This window comes from Bombina bombina, chromosome 5 (assembly GCF_027579735.1).
Source record: "Bombina bombina isolate aBomBom1 chromosome 5, aBomBom1.pri, whole genome shotgun sequence".
Classification (NCBI taxonomy): Eukaryota; Metazoa; Chordata; class Amphibia; order Anura; family Bombinatoridae; genus Bombina; species Bombina bombina.
Genome location: NC_069503.1, coordinates 239,388,843 through 239,406,785, shown reverse-complemented (window position 1 = coordinate 239,406,785; position 17,943 = coordinate 239,388,843). Strand labels below are relative to the sequence as shown.

Sequence of the window (17,943 nt, the reverse complement as noted above, 5' to 3'; positions counted from 1 at the left end):
ACTTACCTGTAAAATAAACCATAATATAGCTACAATATAAATTATAATTATATTATAGCTATTTTAGGATTTATATTTATTTTACAGGTAACTTTGTATTTATTTTAACCAGGTACAATAGCTATTAAATAGTTAAAATAATTACAAAATTACCTGTAAAATAAATCCTAACCTAAGTTACAATTAAACCTAACACTACACTATCAATAAATTAATTAAATAAAATACCTACAATTATCTACAATTAAACCTAACACTACACTATCAATAAATTAATTAAATACAATATCTACAAATAAATACAATGAAATAAACTAACTAAAGTACAAAAAATAAAAAAGAACTAAGTTACAAAAAATAAAAAAATATTTACAAACATTAGAAAAATATTACAACAATTTTAAACTAATTACACCTACTCTAAGCCCCCTAATAAAATCACAAAGACCCCCAAAATAAAAAAATGCCCTACCCTATTCTAAACTACAAAAATTCAAAGCTCTTTTACCTTACCAGCCCTTAAAAGGGCCCTTTGTGGGGCATGCCCCAAAGAATTCAGCTCTTTTGCCTGTAAAAAAAAACATACAGTACCCCCCCAACATTACAACCCACCACCCACATACCCCTAATCTAACCCAAACCCCCCTTAAATAAACCTAACACTAAGCCCCTGAAGATCTTCCTACCTTGTCTTCACCATGCCAGGTATCACCGATCGTTCCAGGCTCCGAAATCTTCATCCAAGCCCAAGTGGGGGCTAGACATCCATCATCCGATGGCTGAAGAAGTCCAGAAGAGGGTCCAAAGTCTTCATCCTATCCGGGAAGAAGAGTAGATCCGGACCGGCAACCATCTTCTTCCAAGCAGCATCTTCTATCTTCATCCGATGAGGACCGACTCCATCTTGAAGACCTCCACCGCGGACCCATCTTCTTCTTCCGACGACTTCCCAACGAATGACGGTTCCTTTAAGGGACGTCATCCAAGATGGTGTCCCTCGAATTCCGATTGACTGATAGGATTCGATCAGCCAATCGGAATTAAGGTAGGAAAATTCTGATTGGCTGATGGAATCAGCCAATCAGAATCAAGTTCAATCCGATTGGCTGATTCAATCAGCCAATCAGATTGAGCTTGCATTCTATTGGCTGTTCCGATCCTAAAATAGCTAAGATATAATTATAATTTATATTGTAGCTATATTAGGATTTATTTTACAGGTAAGTATTTAGATTTAAATAGGAATAATTTATTTAATAAGACTTAATTTATTTCGTTAGATAAAAATGATATTTAACTTAGGGGGGTGTTAGTGTTAGGGTTAGAATTAGCTTAAGGGGTTAAACAATTTATTAGAGTAGCGGTGAGCTCCGATCGGCAGATTAGGGGTTAATACTTGAAGTTAGCTGTCGGCGATGTTAGGGAGGGCAGATTAGGGGTTAATACTATTTATTATAGGGTTATTGAGGTGGGAGTGAGGCGGATTAGGGGTTAATACATTTATTATACTAGCGGTGAGCTCCGGTCGGCAGATTAGGGGTTAATAATTGTAGGTAGCTGGCGGCGACGTTGTGGGGGGCAGATTAGGGGTTAATAAATATAATATAGGGGTCGGCAGTGTTAGGGGCAGCAGATTAGGGGTACATAGGGATAACGTAGTTGGCGGCGGTATACGGAGCGGCAGATTAGGCGTTAAATATATAGTGGCGGCGATGTGGGGGGACCTCGGTTTAGGGGTACATAGGTAGTTTATGGGTGTTAGTGTACTTTAGAGCACAGTAGTTAAGAGCTTTATAAACCGGCGTTAGCCCAGAAAGCTCTTAACTACTGACTTTTTTCTGCGGCTGGAGTTTTGTCGTTAGATTTCTAACGCTCACTTCAGCCACGACTCTAAATACCAGCGTTAGAAAGATCCCATTGAAAAGATATGATATGCAATTGACGTAAGGGGATCTGCGGTATGGAAAAGTCACGACTGGAAAGTGAGCGTTAGACCCTTTAATGACTGGCTCCAAATACCAGAGGGTGGTAAAAACCAGCGTTAGGAGCCTCTAACGCTGGTTTTGACGGCTACCGCCCAACTCTAAATCTAGGCCCAAGTGATTAAACACATAATTAATGCCTACAATGTATAGGCTGTGAGTGAACCAAAATACAGGTGCAAAACATTCAAGTGATTAACTTTTAAAGAGACAGTACTGTTTATAACACTCATTGTGTACTCATTAATTACAGCTATCCTATAATGATATATATCTTAATATAGAACAATACTTTCATTCTCTACTGTGACTATACATTAGTATTTTACAATTAAATTCTATAATTATGTTTCTGTGTTTGTTATATGTGAATTAATGTACATTAAAAAAAAATTAATATTATATTAACTAACAAACAATTTTTAATCTTTAAGAAATGTTACCTTTACGATGGATAACAAGGAGGAAGAAAAATTGTTATGTAACCATAGCTAACATAGAACTTTTATGAAATGACATATAAAATATATAGCAATTTTATGAGCAAGAAAATAGCAACCTAGCTGCATCTTTCGCAAAGCAATAGTAGTTTTTTATATATATATATGTGTGTGCGTGTACATGTTTATATGTTTATATATGTCTGTAAACACATATATACACACATAAATACATACATACATCGGTTTATTTTTATTTTGTTAATGAAATTTTGCTACATAATCATGGACTAAAAATATTTATTAAATTTGTGTATTGTTAAACTTCTTATGTGGGTTCTTGAGTCCTATGTGAATCTTGATCTGTATGAAAGAAAAAATACAGAAATTATTAGTTAAAGAAGATTAATTTACAATCATAGAAAAAGAGTATAGTCCCTATTTAGTCCCTTATGATACATTCTGTCTAATTTATTAATCCATATTACTTCTCTTTGTTTTAACTTCTTAATTCTATCCTGGCCTCTTCTCTGTATGGGTATATGTTCCAATACTTGGAACCTTAATTGACTGACGTCATGCTTTTTTTCTTTGAAATGAGCTGAGACTGGTAAATCTGGGATACCTTTTCTTATAGTATATTTGTGCTGTGTGAGTCTGACTTTTATTTTTTGGCTGGTCTCTCCTATATAGATTAGCCCACATGGATATTTTAATGAATAAACAGCATAATCTGACTGGCAAGTGTATAATCCATTAATGTTATATCTTTTCCCTGTATGAGGCTGTACTACTTTGTCTCCTCTTATAACACTATTACAGTGGGAACAATTATAACAAGGAAAAGCTCCTTTTTTACTAGAGGTTAATAATATATGTGTATTACTCCCTATGTCAGTTCTAACTAAACTATCATGTAGATTTCTAGGTCTTTTGTAAGAAAGTAATGGCACATTTTGAAACTCCATACTGTCATTATAGCTATTTTTAAGAATATTCCAGTGTTTTTTTAATAATACCTGTAATTTGTTTGCTATTAACATTATAAGTGCTTATAAAGGGAATCCTATTTGTTTGAACATTTTTCTTTTTCTTAATTAACAATTCTTTTCTATTAATTAGATTAACTTTATTCAGTTCATTGTCTAGCACTTGTTTTGGATAACCTTTTTGGGTAAATGTGTTGCTCATTTCCTGTAATCGTGTTTTGCAAGAACTTGTATCACTTACAATTCATTTAACCCTTATATATTGAGATTTAGGTAAAGATTTCACAGTACTTTCTGGATGACAGCTATTGTAGGATAACAAGGTGTTCTTATCAGTTTCTTTGACAAAAATGTCTGTTTTGAACATACCTTCTTCTATATAAACCATAACATCCAGAAAATTAATATGTTTATCATTACTTTGCATGGTAAACTCAATGTTCTCAGTGTTATCATTTAGTTGAAAAAGAAATTGATTCAGGGTTTCATTGTTTCCAGACCATATCATAAAGACATCATCTATATAGCGCCACCTACGCTATCAAACCTTTTAAACAATTCATTGGAGTATACATATTTCTGTTCATACATACCCATGTATAAGCCTGCGTATGGTGGCGCCATATTAGCACCCATTGCGGTACCTCTCTTTTGTCTGTAAAATACATCACCAAATAAGAAGTAATTATTATTTAACAAAAGTGTTAGTAATTCTATTATGAAATTAATTTGTAGATCTGTGTATGTATTTTCATCTTGTAAGGATTTTTTAGCAGATTCTATACCACCGAGATGGGGCATACTTGTATACAAATGTTTTACGTCTAGTGTGACTAATGTAGGGTGTGTGGTTGTTTGCCACTCAATTGTGTCTAATTTATTTAAGAAGTCTGTAGAATCTTCTATATATGACTGTAATTTGCATACTATAGGTTTAAAAATTCTATCCAGAAGAGTGGCCACATTGGAAAGAACACAGTCAATACTAGTGACAATGGGGCACCCTGGAGGATTATCTATACATTTATGGATTTTTTTGAAGTGTATAAATTAGGGGAGTAATACATTCCTTCCTAATAAGATATTCCTTAAGTTTGTGATCTATGATATTGTTTTCTAAGGCCTTCTGGACAATTGTTTTAAGTTCTACCTGTATGTTTTTAAGGGGATTTTTTTCAAAATGTTCATAGACTTCAGTGTCTGTAAGTTGTTTGTTGATTTCCTCTACATACTTTAATTTGTCAATGACAACAATAGCCCCTCCCTTGTCAGCATATTTTATAATAATATCTGGGTTATTTATAATGTCCAATAAGGACTTATTTTATGCAGCTGACAAATTATATTCCACTGGTAACCCTTTATGTATATTAATATTATGTTTAAGCTGTTCTATATCTTTACTGACAATGGAGATATAAGTTTATACAGGGTGATAACTTGCTGGCGGAATAAACTCAGATTTAGTAATTAAATAAAAATTAGACAGTTTTAAACAATTATCATCAATTACATTCCCAGTATCAATATTCCTTGAGACCCTAGAAAAATGTGCTTTAAGACGTAGGCTCCTAAAAAACCTATAAAGTTCAATGTCCAAGTCCAAGTTATTAAGTGTGTTACTATGGCAAAACCCCAAGCCTCTATTTAATAAGCCCATCTGACTTTCTGTTAAAGTTGTTTGTGATATGTTAATCACTAGGGCCTAGATTTGGAGTTTGGCGGTAGATGGGCTGTTAACGCTCCGCTGGCTTTTTTCTGGCCGCACCATAAAATTAACTCTGGTATCGAGAGTTCAAAAAAATGCTGCGTTAGGCTCCAAAAAAGGAGCGTAGAGCATTTTTACCGCAAATGCAACTCTCGATACCAGAGTTGCTTACGGACGCGGCCAGCCTCAAAAACGTGCTCGTGCACGATTCCCCCATAGGAAACAATGGGGCTGTTTGAGCTGAAAAAAAACCTAACACCTGCAAAAAAGCAGCGTTCAGCTCCTAACGCAGCCCCATTGTTTCCTATGGGGAAACACTTCCTACGTCTGCACCTAACACTCTAACATGTACCCCGAGTCTAAACACCCCTAACCTTACACTTATTAACCCCCAATCTGCCGCCCCCGCTATCGCTGACCCCTGCATTATATTATTAACCCCTAATCTTCCGCTCCGTAAACCGCCGCTACCTACGTTATCCCTATGTACCCCTAATCTGCTGCCCTAACATCGCCGACCCCTATATTATATTTATTAACCCCTAACCTGCCCCCCACAACGTCGCCGCCAGCTACCTACAATAATTAACCCCTAATCTTCCGACCGCAAAGCGCCGCCACCTACGTTATCCTTATGTACCCCTAATCTGCTGCCCCTAACACCGCCAACCCCTATATTATATTTATTAACCCCTAACCTGCCCCCCACAACGTTGCCAACACCTGCCTACACTTATTAACCCCTAATCTGCCGAGCGGACCTGAGCGCTACTATAATAAAGTTATTAACCCCTAATCTGCCTCACTAACCCTATCATAAATAGTATTAACCCTTAATCTGCCCTCCCTAACATCGCCGACACCTAACTTCAATTATTAACCCCTAATCTGACGACCGGAGCTCACCGCTATTCTAATAAATGTATTAACCCCTAAAGCTAAGTCTAACCCTAACACTAACACCCCCCTAAGTTAAATATAATTTAAATCTAACGAAATTAATTAACTCTTATTAAATAACTTATTCCTATTTAAAGCTAAATACTTACCTGTAAAAAAAAATCCTAATATAACTACAATATAAATTATAATTACATTGTAGCTATTTTAGGATTAATATTTATTTTACAGGCAACTTGGTAATTATTTTAACTAGGTACAATAGCTATTAAATAGTTAAGAACTATTTAATAGTTACCTAGTTAAAATAATAACAAAATTACCTGTAAAATAAATCCTAACCTAAGTTATAATTAAACCTAACACTACCCTATCAATAAATTAATTAAATAAACTACCTACAATTACCTACAATTAACCTAACACTACACTATCAATAAATAAATTAAATACAATTCCTACAAATAACTACAATTACATAAACTAACTAAAGTACAAAAAATAAAAAAGAACTAAGTTACAAAAAATAAAAAAATATTTACAAACATAAGAAAAATATTACAACAATTTTAAACTAATTACACCTACTCTAAGCCCCCTAATAAAATAACAAAGACCCCCAAAATAAAAAAATGCCCTACCCTATTCTAAATTAATACATTTAAAAGCTCTTTTACCTTACCAGCCCTGAACAGGGCCCTTTGCGGGGCATGCCCCAAGAAAATCAGCTCTTTTGCCTGTAAAAAAAAACATACAATAACCCCCCCCAACATTACAACCCACCACCCACATACCCCTAATCTAACCCAAACCCCCCTTAAATAAACCTAACACTAAGCCCCTGAAGATCTTCCTACCTTGTCTTCACCATACCAGGTTCACCGATCGGTCCAGAAGAGCTCCTCCGATGTCCTGATCCAAGCCCAAGCGGGGGGCTGAAGAGGTCCATGATCCAGCTGAAGTCTTCATCCAAGCGGGGCAGAAGAGTTCTTCCATCCGATTGAAGTCTTCATCCAAGAGGCATCCATCCGGAGCGAAGCGGCAGCATCCTGAAGACCTCCACCGCGGAACATCCATCCTGGCCTACGACTGAACGACGAATGATGGTTCCTTTAAATGACGTCATCCAAGATGGCGTCCCTCGAATTCCGATTGGCTGATAGGATTCTATCAGCCAATCGGAATTAAGGTAGGAATATTCTGATTGGCTGATGGAATCAGCCAATCAGAATCAAGTTCAATCCGATTGGCTGATCCAATCAGCCAATCAGATTGAGCTCGCATTCTATTGGCTGATCGGAACAGCCAATAGAATGCGAGCTCAATCTGATTGGCTGATTGGATCAGCCAATAGGATTGAACTTGATTCTGATTGGCTGATTCCATCAGCCAATCAGAATATTCCTACCTTAATTCCGATTGGCTGATAGAATCCTATCAGCCAATCGGAATTCGAGGGACGCCATCTTGGATGACGTCATTTAAAGGAACCGTCATTCGTCGGGAGACGCCGGAAGAAGAGGATGGATCCGCGTCGGCTGCTTCAAGATGGACCCGCTCCGCACCGGATGGAAGAAGATCGAAGATGCCGCTTGGAGAAGATGTTTGCCGGTCCGGATGTCCTCTTCTTGCCGGATAGGAGGAAGACTTTGGAGCCTCTTCTGGACCTCTTCAGCACCGGATGCCAGGACGGATCGGTGATACCTGGATGGTGAAGACAAGGTAGGAAGATCTTCAGGGGCTTAGTGTTAGGTTTATTTAAGGGGGGTTTGGGTTAGATTAGGGGTATGTGGGTGGTGGGTTGTAATGTTGGGGGGGTATTGTATGTTTTTTTTACAGGCAAAAGAGCTGATTTTCTTGGGGCATGCCCCGCAAAGGGCCCTGTTCAGGGCTGGTAAGGTAAAAGAGCTTTTAACTCAATTAATTTAGAATAGGGTAGGGCATTTTTTTATTTTGGGGGTCTTTGTTATTTTATTAGGGGGCTTAGAGTAGGTGTAATTAGTTTAAAATTGTTGTAATATTTTTCTTATGTTTGTAAATATTTTTTTATTTTTTGTAACTTAGTTCTTTTTTATTTTTTGTACTTTAGTTAGTTTATTTCATTGTAGTTATTTGTAGGAATTGTATTTAATTTATTTATTGATAGTGTAGTGTTAGGTTAATTGTAGGTAATTGTAGGTAGTTTATTTAATTATTTTATTGATAGGGTAGTGTTAGGTTTAATTATAACTTAGGTTAGGATTTATTTTACAGGTAAATTTGTTATTATTTTAACTAGGTAACTATTAAATAGTTCTTAACTATTTAATAGCTATTGTACCTGGTTAAAATAATTACAAAGTTGCCGGTAAAATAAATATTAATCCTAAAATAGCTACAATGTAATTATAATTTATATTGTAGCTATATTAGGATTTATTTTACAGGTAAGTATTTAGCTTTAAATAGGAATAATTTATTTAATAAGAGTTAATTTATTTCGTTAGATTTAAATTATATTTAACTTAGGGGGGTGTTAGTGTTAGGGTTAGACTTAGCTTTAGGGGTTAATAAATATAATATAGGGGTCTCGGCAGATTAGGGGTTAATAAGTGTAGGCAGGTGTCGGCGACGTTGAGGGGGGCAGATTAGGGGTTAATAAATATAATATAGGGGTCGGCAGTGTTAGGGGCAGCAGATTAGGGTACATAAGGATAAAGTAGGTGGCGGCGCTTTGCGGTCGGCAGATTAGGGGTTAATTATTGTAAGTAGCTGGCGGCGACGTTGTGGGGGGCAGGTTAGGGGTTAATAAATGTAATACAGGGATCGGCGGTGTTAGGGGCAGCAGATTAGGGGTACATAAGTATAACGTAGGTGGCGGTCGGCAGATTAGGGGTTAAAAAATTTTAATCGAGTGGCGGCGATGTGGGGGGACCTCGGTTTAGGGGTACATAGGTAGTTTATGGGTGTTAGTGTACTTTAGGGTACAGTAGTTAAGAGCTTTATGAACCGGCGTTAGCCCAGAAAGCTCTTAACTCCTGCTATTTTCCGGCGGCTGGAGTTTTGTCGTTAGAGCTCTAACGCTCACTTCAGAAACGACTCTAAATACCGGCGTTAGGAAGATCCCATTGAAAAGATAGGATACGCAATTGACGTAAGAGGATCTGCGGTATGGAAAAGTCGCGGCTGAAAAGTGAGCGTTAGACCCTATTTTGACTGACTCCAAATACCGGCGGTAGCCTAAAACCAGCGTTAGGAGCCTCTAACGCTGGTTTTCACGGCTACCGCCGAACTCTAAATCTAGGCCTAGGTTCTTTACCGTTTCATGCAGCGGCCTCTTGGCGGTCGACTTGCGACTTCGTTGGTGTTTGCAGTCACCCCTCCTCCATCTCGTCTGGTTACCTGTGGGGAAAAAGATTCGGCGTAATCTATGATATTCAGCCAGGGTAGAGGGATGAAGTTCCCAATTCACTTCATTTTTCTTTTCTCTCTTCCATTGTTTTGAATTGATTTCTGTATCTGGAACAGCCAAAAATGGTTGAACTTCCATAGCTTGATGTAGGATATGTGTAGCTTGAAATTGTGCAAAGGACGGTGAAGCAATATCAAATAGCAGGGAAAGTCCAGCACCAATTTAAATTTATACGGTTATTGGGTGCAAGCTGCCTCTGTCTCACCAAGACAGATCAATATAGAATAGAAGAAAAAGCTGCAGCACTCCAAATAGATTTTTTAGTGATTTATTTTCAATCAAAAAAACATAGGCAACGTTTCAGGCTTTGCCCTTTCTCAAGCCAAGTGATTAAACACATAATTAATGCCTACAATTTATTGGCTGTGAGTGAACCAAAATACAGGTGCAAAACATTCAAGTGATTAACTTTTAAAGAAACAGTACTGTTTATAACACTCATTGTGTACTCATTAATTACATCTATCCTATAGTGATATATATCTTAATATAGAACAATACTTTCATTCTCTACTGTGACTATACATTAGTATTTTACAATTAAATTCTATAATTATGTTTCTGTGTTTGTTATATGTGAATTAATGTAATTTTTTTTAAAAAAAAATAATAATTAAATTTTAATATTATATTAACTAACAAATCATTTTTAATCTTTAAGAAATGTTACCTTTACGATGGATAACAAGGAGGAAGAAAAATTGTTATGTAACCATAGCTAACCTAGAACTTTTATGAAATGACAGATAAAATATATAGCAATTTTCTGAGCAAGAAAATAGCAACCAAGCTGCATCTTTCACAAAGCAATAGTAGTTTTTATATATATATATATATATATATATATATATATATATATATATATATATATATATATATATATATGTGTGTGTGTGTATGTACATGTTTATATGTGTATATATGTCTGTAAACACATATATACACACATAAATACACACAGTATGTACATATGTATATATATGTGTCTCAATGTTATCATAAAAAGCGTAGTAGGAAAGATTCTATTAACTATAGGCCAGTCAGTTTGACCTCAATTGCAGGAAAATTAATTTAAACTCGTTTAAAGGAAAGACTTGTGTCTTAACTTCAAACAACTTAGAAGTCAAAGGACCACATAGTTTCACTGCTGGAAGATCATGTCAGACTAATCTAATTTTTTTCTTTGGCCATGTAACTAAATTAATAGACCAATGAGGAGCCATAGATGTTGCATATCTAGACTTTAGCAAAGCATGTGAGACTGTCCCAAACAACAAATTTATTCACAAAATGCATTGCCTTGGAGCATATGCTAAGATTGTTAAGTGGGTAGAATGCTGGCTTAAGGATAGAAGGAAGATGGTTTCAATTGATGGAGTACATTCAAATGAGGGGTCAGTTACTAGTGGTGTTCCCCAAGAGTCAGTTCTTGGGCCTGTTTTGTTTAACATGTTCATAAGTGATATTGGAAGTGGTCTTAAGGGGTGGTTTTCTTGTTTGCTAATGATAAAAAAATTTGTAACAGAGTTGGTGATCCAGGAGAGGTTGATCAAATGAACAGTGATATTAGAAAACTAGGGGACTAATCAAATAAATGGGATCTGAAATTTAATAATGCAAATAGGATCAACCCAAAGAACAATTATAGGGGTCAATTTATCAAGCTCCATATGGAGCTTGATGTCCCGTGTTTCTGGCAAGCTTGAAAACAGAAGTTATGAAGCAGCGGTCTAAAAACCTGTGCTCGATAACCTGTCCGCCTGCTCTGACCGAAATCAAGCCGATCAAATACGATCAGGTTGATTGACACCCCCTGCTGGGGGAAAATCTCGGCCAATGCTGTCGGCATTTATCGATGTGCAGCAGACATGATACGTTACATTGTATCATGTCCGCTCGCACATTAATAAATTGACCCCATAGTCTCAATGTTACATTACTGACTGTAACTAAAGAAGAAAGGGACTTAGGAATAATTATTTCAGATGATTTAAAATTTGGTACACAATGCAGCAGTGCAGCCAGTAAGGCCAGTCAAATATTAGTAACATAAATAGCAAGGTTCTTATGCCACTTTACAGATCATTAGTTAGGCCAAATCTGGAATACTGTGTACAGTTCTGGAGACCATAACTTTAGAAAGATATACATAAACTAGAAGCTGTCCAAAAGGGGACTTCTAAAATGGTACACAGTCTAAAATATAAAACATACAAATATAGACTCTGACCTAAATATGTATAGTTTAGAGAATAGAAAGAAAATGAGTGACATGATAGAAATGAGCTGGATGCCAAAAGGGGCACGCAACGATTGGAGAAAGCTGGATTTGTCATCACTTTTCTAACTACAGTAGGAGATGCAGGCAGAGGATTGGCAGTATGTTTAGCATAACCCAATGGTAAATATTTTTAAAAAGACACGTCATTGTAAAGTTTAATGAATTAAAGTGCCCCTATTTTTAAGATTTTTTTTTTATATACTGGGCACTAATTCATTTAACTTTACTATCACTTTTAAGATGATATTCTAAACAAAGCTTTCTTTTCCTCTCTTAAAGAATTATGTAATCTCTGACTATGAGGAGAATTAGATTTGTTACACTTAAAGTTGGAAGCAAAAAAACACATATTAACCCCTTGAGTGCTAACGATGGCTCTGAGCCATCGCAGAGTCGTCGCTAGCACTCTCCCAACTTGAGGGAGATCTGGGGGCTCCCACCCGCTCCTACCCCGGTGATCAGGCCTGCATAGTGACAGGCATCGCCGGGACTTCACGCCGCGCAACTTTATTTATACATAACAATGTTAAGTATAGGAGCAGGGGGCATGCTGCTTAGGAGCCTGTATCTCAGGCATCTAAGCCGCTACAGACCCCCAAGACCGTTAAACCTTTCCAACAGTTTAAGTCTTGGGGATCTGAAAATAAAAATAACAATAATAAAAAATTTTTTAAAAAAAGCTTAGCACCCAGGTGGGAAAGTGCTTAGCACTCAAAGGGTTAAAACAATTAGGGCTAGATTACAAGCAATGCAATATTTATTTTTTTCGTGATTGCGAAAACTTCTAGGAGCATATTTCTCAAAGCGTCAACTGAAAATAAGCTTGAATTCCGCATCGTATTTGTCGCGAGATTGATCCGCCGTAGTTATCAAAGCGTCAAAATCTGCAAATGTTGATATTTGTGACATAATATACGATCCCGCAATCTCAATCCGACGCAGATCGATGTGAGTTGAAAACAGTGGTATTTGAGCGGAATTCTGTTCATTTACCCTCCTAATCGACACTATTTGAACCTCTCACTAAGTTATCAAAAATTCTACATTTACGCTCTCGTCTTTTCCGACTCAGCGTTCCTAGTTTTCAATCCGCCACCCTTGAGGTTGTGGATGCCATAGAACTCAATAGAAGTCTGAAAACACAGAAAGCTTATGTTCGATGCTGCAAGAGAATGAAGCATATTACATAATAAAAGTAAATTAGAAACTTTATTAAAATTGTATACCTTTTCTAAATCAAACAATATTATTGCTTCACATTTGGTGTACTAGTAGATATAGGGATAAAAAATAAAAATACATTACTACTTATGGATTATGTTGTGAAGAGGGGAAGTGCCGCTGCAGTAAACCTCTGTCCGTGTAATCAACAAACTCAGATGATCAGTCCCAATCAAGCCATATACAGGGGCGGTGTGGAGCCAACGAAAATTAGCAGGTGCACATCCGCAAATGTGCAAAAAAGGAAATATGTCGGCTACAGAGCAACTGTGCAAAAAAAAGTACTTTAATCCATTAAAACACAGGGATACAGTTCACAAAAGAAAGGGCTCGGCTGATCTTATGTGTTTCACACCAGTAGGCGCTTACTCATAGATACTGAGCACAAGTAAAACCGTTGCTAAATTTAAGGGCTTAACAACCAATCATATACATTCTGTGAATGATGTATATATATGTGTGATACTGATCAATACATGTGCTTTTGTTAACAAACCCTTAAAGAAATAGCAACATCTAAAAACAAAGTGACAATTACTTGCAGGGATGACAAAATGGTACATATTATATAATCAATACTAATGTGTTGGCAATTAATACCAATAGTGCAACAATATACTTTATATGATAGAAGTTCCAAAATAATATCTTATTCTACCATCACTATAATTGCGTATAAATAGATTCAGCTATTTTTGTGCATGTAACTATTATACAACTATTGTTATTATTATAGTATTTTTTACTATCTTGCCACTCTTCTATTATACAATGAACATATTTAATTAGGGAATAATACAAATACCTCAATCTTATTATGCTGACCAATACTATTGGTCTAAGGATATTATTATTACAGGTAGCAATCAAGGACTTAGTACTGTATTCAGAGATGTGGCTTATAAGTAACTTGCAATATTGTATAAATCAAAGGATTAATTAATCCTGACTTAAGTATATATAATACTATACTATTATTATTATTCTAATTATTCCACATTATACCGCATGTCCCATTCCAAATGCATGCCTAACAGTGATTTGGTTCTTAATTTATAGATCCAAAAAAGTTTTTTTTTATAAAGTATTTTAACTAAATCCCCTCCTCTCTGTGGGATTGTAGCTAGGTCAATGGAACAAATTAAAATGCTTATCCACAGCTGAATCCTTATTGTAATTTTTTAAGTGAAATCAGCTCTCAACATACTTCCAATCTCCCACCCCCTCAAAAGCTCACGATCACCCAAAACCCAAATATCCAAAAATGCAGCTCTTTTGCCTCTGTTAATGAGGATGAAGTTTTTGCCCTTATACTGTCCTCCCACCTCACTACCTGTCCCCTCGACCCCATCCCCTCACAGCTACTCCCCTCCCTCTCTTCTACCCTCACCCCTATACTCACACACATTTTCAACCTCTCCCTCAGCACTGGTATATTTCCCTCATCTCTAAAACATGCACTGGTCGCACCTATCCTCAAAAAACCTTCCCTTGATCCAACCTCCCCTTCCAATTACCGCCCTATTTCACTACTCCCTCTTGCATCAAAGCTCCTCGAAAAGCTAGTTTACGCACGTCTATCCCATTTCCTTACACTTAACTCTCTTCTTGACCCACTGCAATCTGGATTTCGTTCCCATCACTCTACAGAGACAGCAATTGTCAAGGATACCAATGAGCAACTTACAGCAAAATCCAAAGGCCACTTCTCTCTGCTTATCCTCCTTGACCTGTCTGCAGCCTTTGACACTGTTGACCACCCTCTTCTGCTCCAAACCCTCCAATCCTTTGGAATCTGCGACAAAGCTCTCTCATGGTTCTCTTCCTATCTGACTAACCGTACATTTAGTGTAGGCTTCTCCGGAGCATCCTCTGCCCCGTTACCACTTTCTGTTGGGATACCACAAGGCTCTGTCCTTGGTCCCCTTCTCTTTTCAATCTACACGTCATCACTAGGTTCCTTAATAAAGTCCCATGAGTTTCAATACCATTTGTATGCCGATGACACCCAAATCTACCTCTCTGCACCAGACCTACCTCCTTCCTTACTAACCTGTGTCACTAACTGTCTTTCTCACATCTCATCTTGGATGTCCTCTCACTACCTTAAGCTAAATCTCTCCAAAACTGAACTCCTTATTTTCCCCCTTCTTCCAATGTCTCCACCCCCAAAATTTCTATAACTGTTGATAATTCCATTATTACTCCTACCCCACATGCCTGATGTCTTGGGGTCACACTTGACTCAGATCTTTCCTTCACTCCTCACATTCAGTCCTTGGCTAAAGCCTGCTGCTTCCACCTTAAAAACATTGCTAAAATTAGACATTTCCTTACACAAGATACAACCAAGATTTTAATCCACTCTCTCATCCTTTCCCGCCTCGACTACTGCAATTCCGTCCTCTCTGGTCTACCTAGCTGCCGCATAGCTCCTTTACAATCCATTATGAATGCCTCTGCCAGGCTCATCTTCCTTACTCGTCGCTCTTCATCTGCTGCACGTCTCTGCCAATCCCTTCACTGGCTTCCTCTTGCCTCTAGGATTAAACATAAAATCCTCACCCTGACATATAAAGCTCTCAACTGCACTGCTCCCCCCTACATCCCAGAACTTTTCTCTAGATACTCTCCCTCCCGTCCCCTTCGATAAGCTCAGGATCTCCTCCTCTCCTCCTCTCTTGTTACTTCCTTACATTCACGTTTACAGGACTTCTCCAGAATGGCCCCCATCTTGTGGAATTCCCTGCCTCGCTCCATAAGACTCTCCTCTAGTTTTAACAGCTTCAAGCACTCCCTAAAAACTCTACTATTCAGGGATGCTTACAACCAACACTAACCTTTCCTAACGCCATTGCTTTCCCCTTGAACCCCTTAGATTGTAAGCCTATGGGCCCAGCTGTTTACAGATCGCTTCATAAGAGCCGACTACAACAGTGAAACTCTCGGCAGGGCCCTCTACCCACTTGACCCCTACAAAAGCTATCCTGTACACCAACTATGTTTACAGCGCTGCGGAATCTGTTGGCGCTCTACAAATACCTGATAATAATAATAATTGTAATTTTTTACGTCTCTCAGATGTTCTCTGGCACGTGATCTAAGGGCCCTGGTTCATTGTCCTGCATAATGTGCTCCACAGAGTTGGCAATCCAACAGTATGTGATCCGTAAGACAGGTCGTATAGAAATCAATGTTAACATTTTCCCTTGTAACTTTACTAACAAATATACTAGTGAAGTCCATACTGTCACAAGTCAAGCAATAAGTTAAATGTGATGTAAAATTGCCTTTGCCTCTAAGCCATGTATTTTTGGCTTTGTCTTTTGAGGTAACCATACTGGGAGAAAATTTTGTAGCCAAAGTAGGTGGTTTTCTGGCTACAATCTTACAATTCTTTACATATGCTTGTAGAGTATCATCACCTTTTAGTACACCAAGATGCTTCTTAATAATATTACAAATTGTGCTGTAGTGTAAGGAGTATTCTGTTGAAAAAACTATGCTGTTTTCATCAAGATACTCCTTAGCCTTACCCCTATTAAACGTGTCATCCTTCGCTTCCCACACTTTTATTTCCTCAAAAGTCTTTTGTAGATCACTCTCGCTATAGCCTCTGGCTTAAAGCCTACCTATTAGTTCTAGACCCCCTGTATATAGTTTTGTAATGTGCTTACATTACACCTTAGTCTGATTAATTGACTTCTTGGGATTGACCTGACTAGGTGCTTTGGGTGGCAGGAAGTGGCGTGCAATATAGTGTTGCAAGCCGTGTCTTTTCTATAAATTCTAGAGATGATCCTCTGCATGATGGGATCTCCCTGTAGATTTAAATCCAGAAAATTGACCTCATCATGATGTGATTCACCAGTAAATCTAAGATTTATATCATTAATATTGATATAGTTTAAAAAATTATCAAATGAAAAGGTGTCTTTCACAATTAAAATGAGATCATCAATATACCTCATGTACATAAGTATATCGGACCTAAAGTTCTTATCGATGTTGTAGATGTGGCGGAGCTCTCACTCACCCACAAACAAATTAGCATAAGAGGGGGCGAATATCGCCCCCATTGCTGTACCTTGGTTTTGCAAATAGAACTCTGTATCAAAAATAAAATAATTGTGGGTAAGTAAGAACTCCACCACATCCAGGATGAGTTGTTTTATATCATCACCAAATGTAGTTTCGTTAGTCATAAAAAACTCCAGGGCTCGACACCCATGCAAATGAGGTATTGAGGAATAGAGTGAAACAGTGTCAACTACCCATTTATATCCCTCCTGCCATTGAAAATCTTTCAAAATGTCTAAAAGATGGTTCGAATCTCTCAGATAACTATATAAGTTTTTCACCATGGGTTGTAAAAAATGGTCAATTCATTCAGACACAGGCTCCAAAAGTTAGCCTATGACCAAAATGATTGGTCGCCCAGGTGGAGATACAAGGCTCTTGTGTGTTTTAGGCAGGTAGTGAAAAATGGGAATTGTAACATGTGTGGGTAAAAGTTGTCTAGATTGTTCCATCGTCATAATTCCCAAGGTGACGGCTCCATTAAGTAATTTACTGAGCTGTTTAGTAAATGCAATTGTGGGATCACTTTGTAATTTGCAATAAATAGTATTGTACTAAAAGGTGATGATACTCTACAAGCATATATAAGGAATTGTAAGTTTGTAGCAAGAAAACCACCTACTTTGGCTACAAAACTTTCTCCCAATATGGTTACCTCAAAAGATAAAGCCAAAAATACATGGCTTAGAGGCAAAGGAAATTTTAGATCACATTTAACTAATTGCTTGACTTGTGACAGTATGGACTTCACTAGTATATGTGTTAGTAAAGTTACAGGGGAAAATGTTAATATTGATTTCTATGCGACCTGTCTTATGGATCATGTTGTGTATTTGTTGGATTGCCAACTCTGTGGAGCACAATGTGTAGGACAATCAAACAGGGCCCTTA

At 37.3% G+C, this 17,943-nt stretch overlaps 1 protein-coding gene across 1 annotated transcript in view; it reads right to left on the bottom strand.

Moving 5' to 3' along the window:
* The window catches only part of LOC128660200 (patched domain-containing protein 3), a 190,050-nt gene that overhangs the window by 20,497 nt on the left and 151,610 nt on the right, over positions 1 to 17,943 (bottom strand). The window lies entirely within an intron of this gene.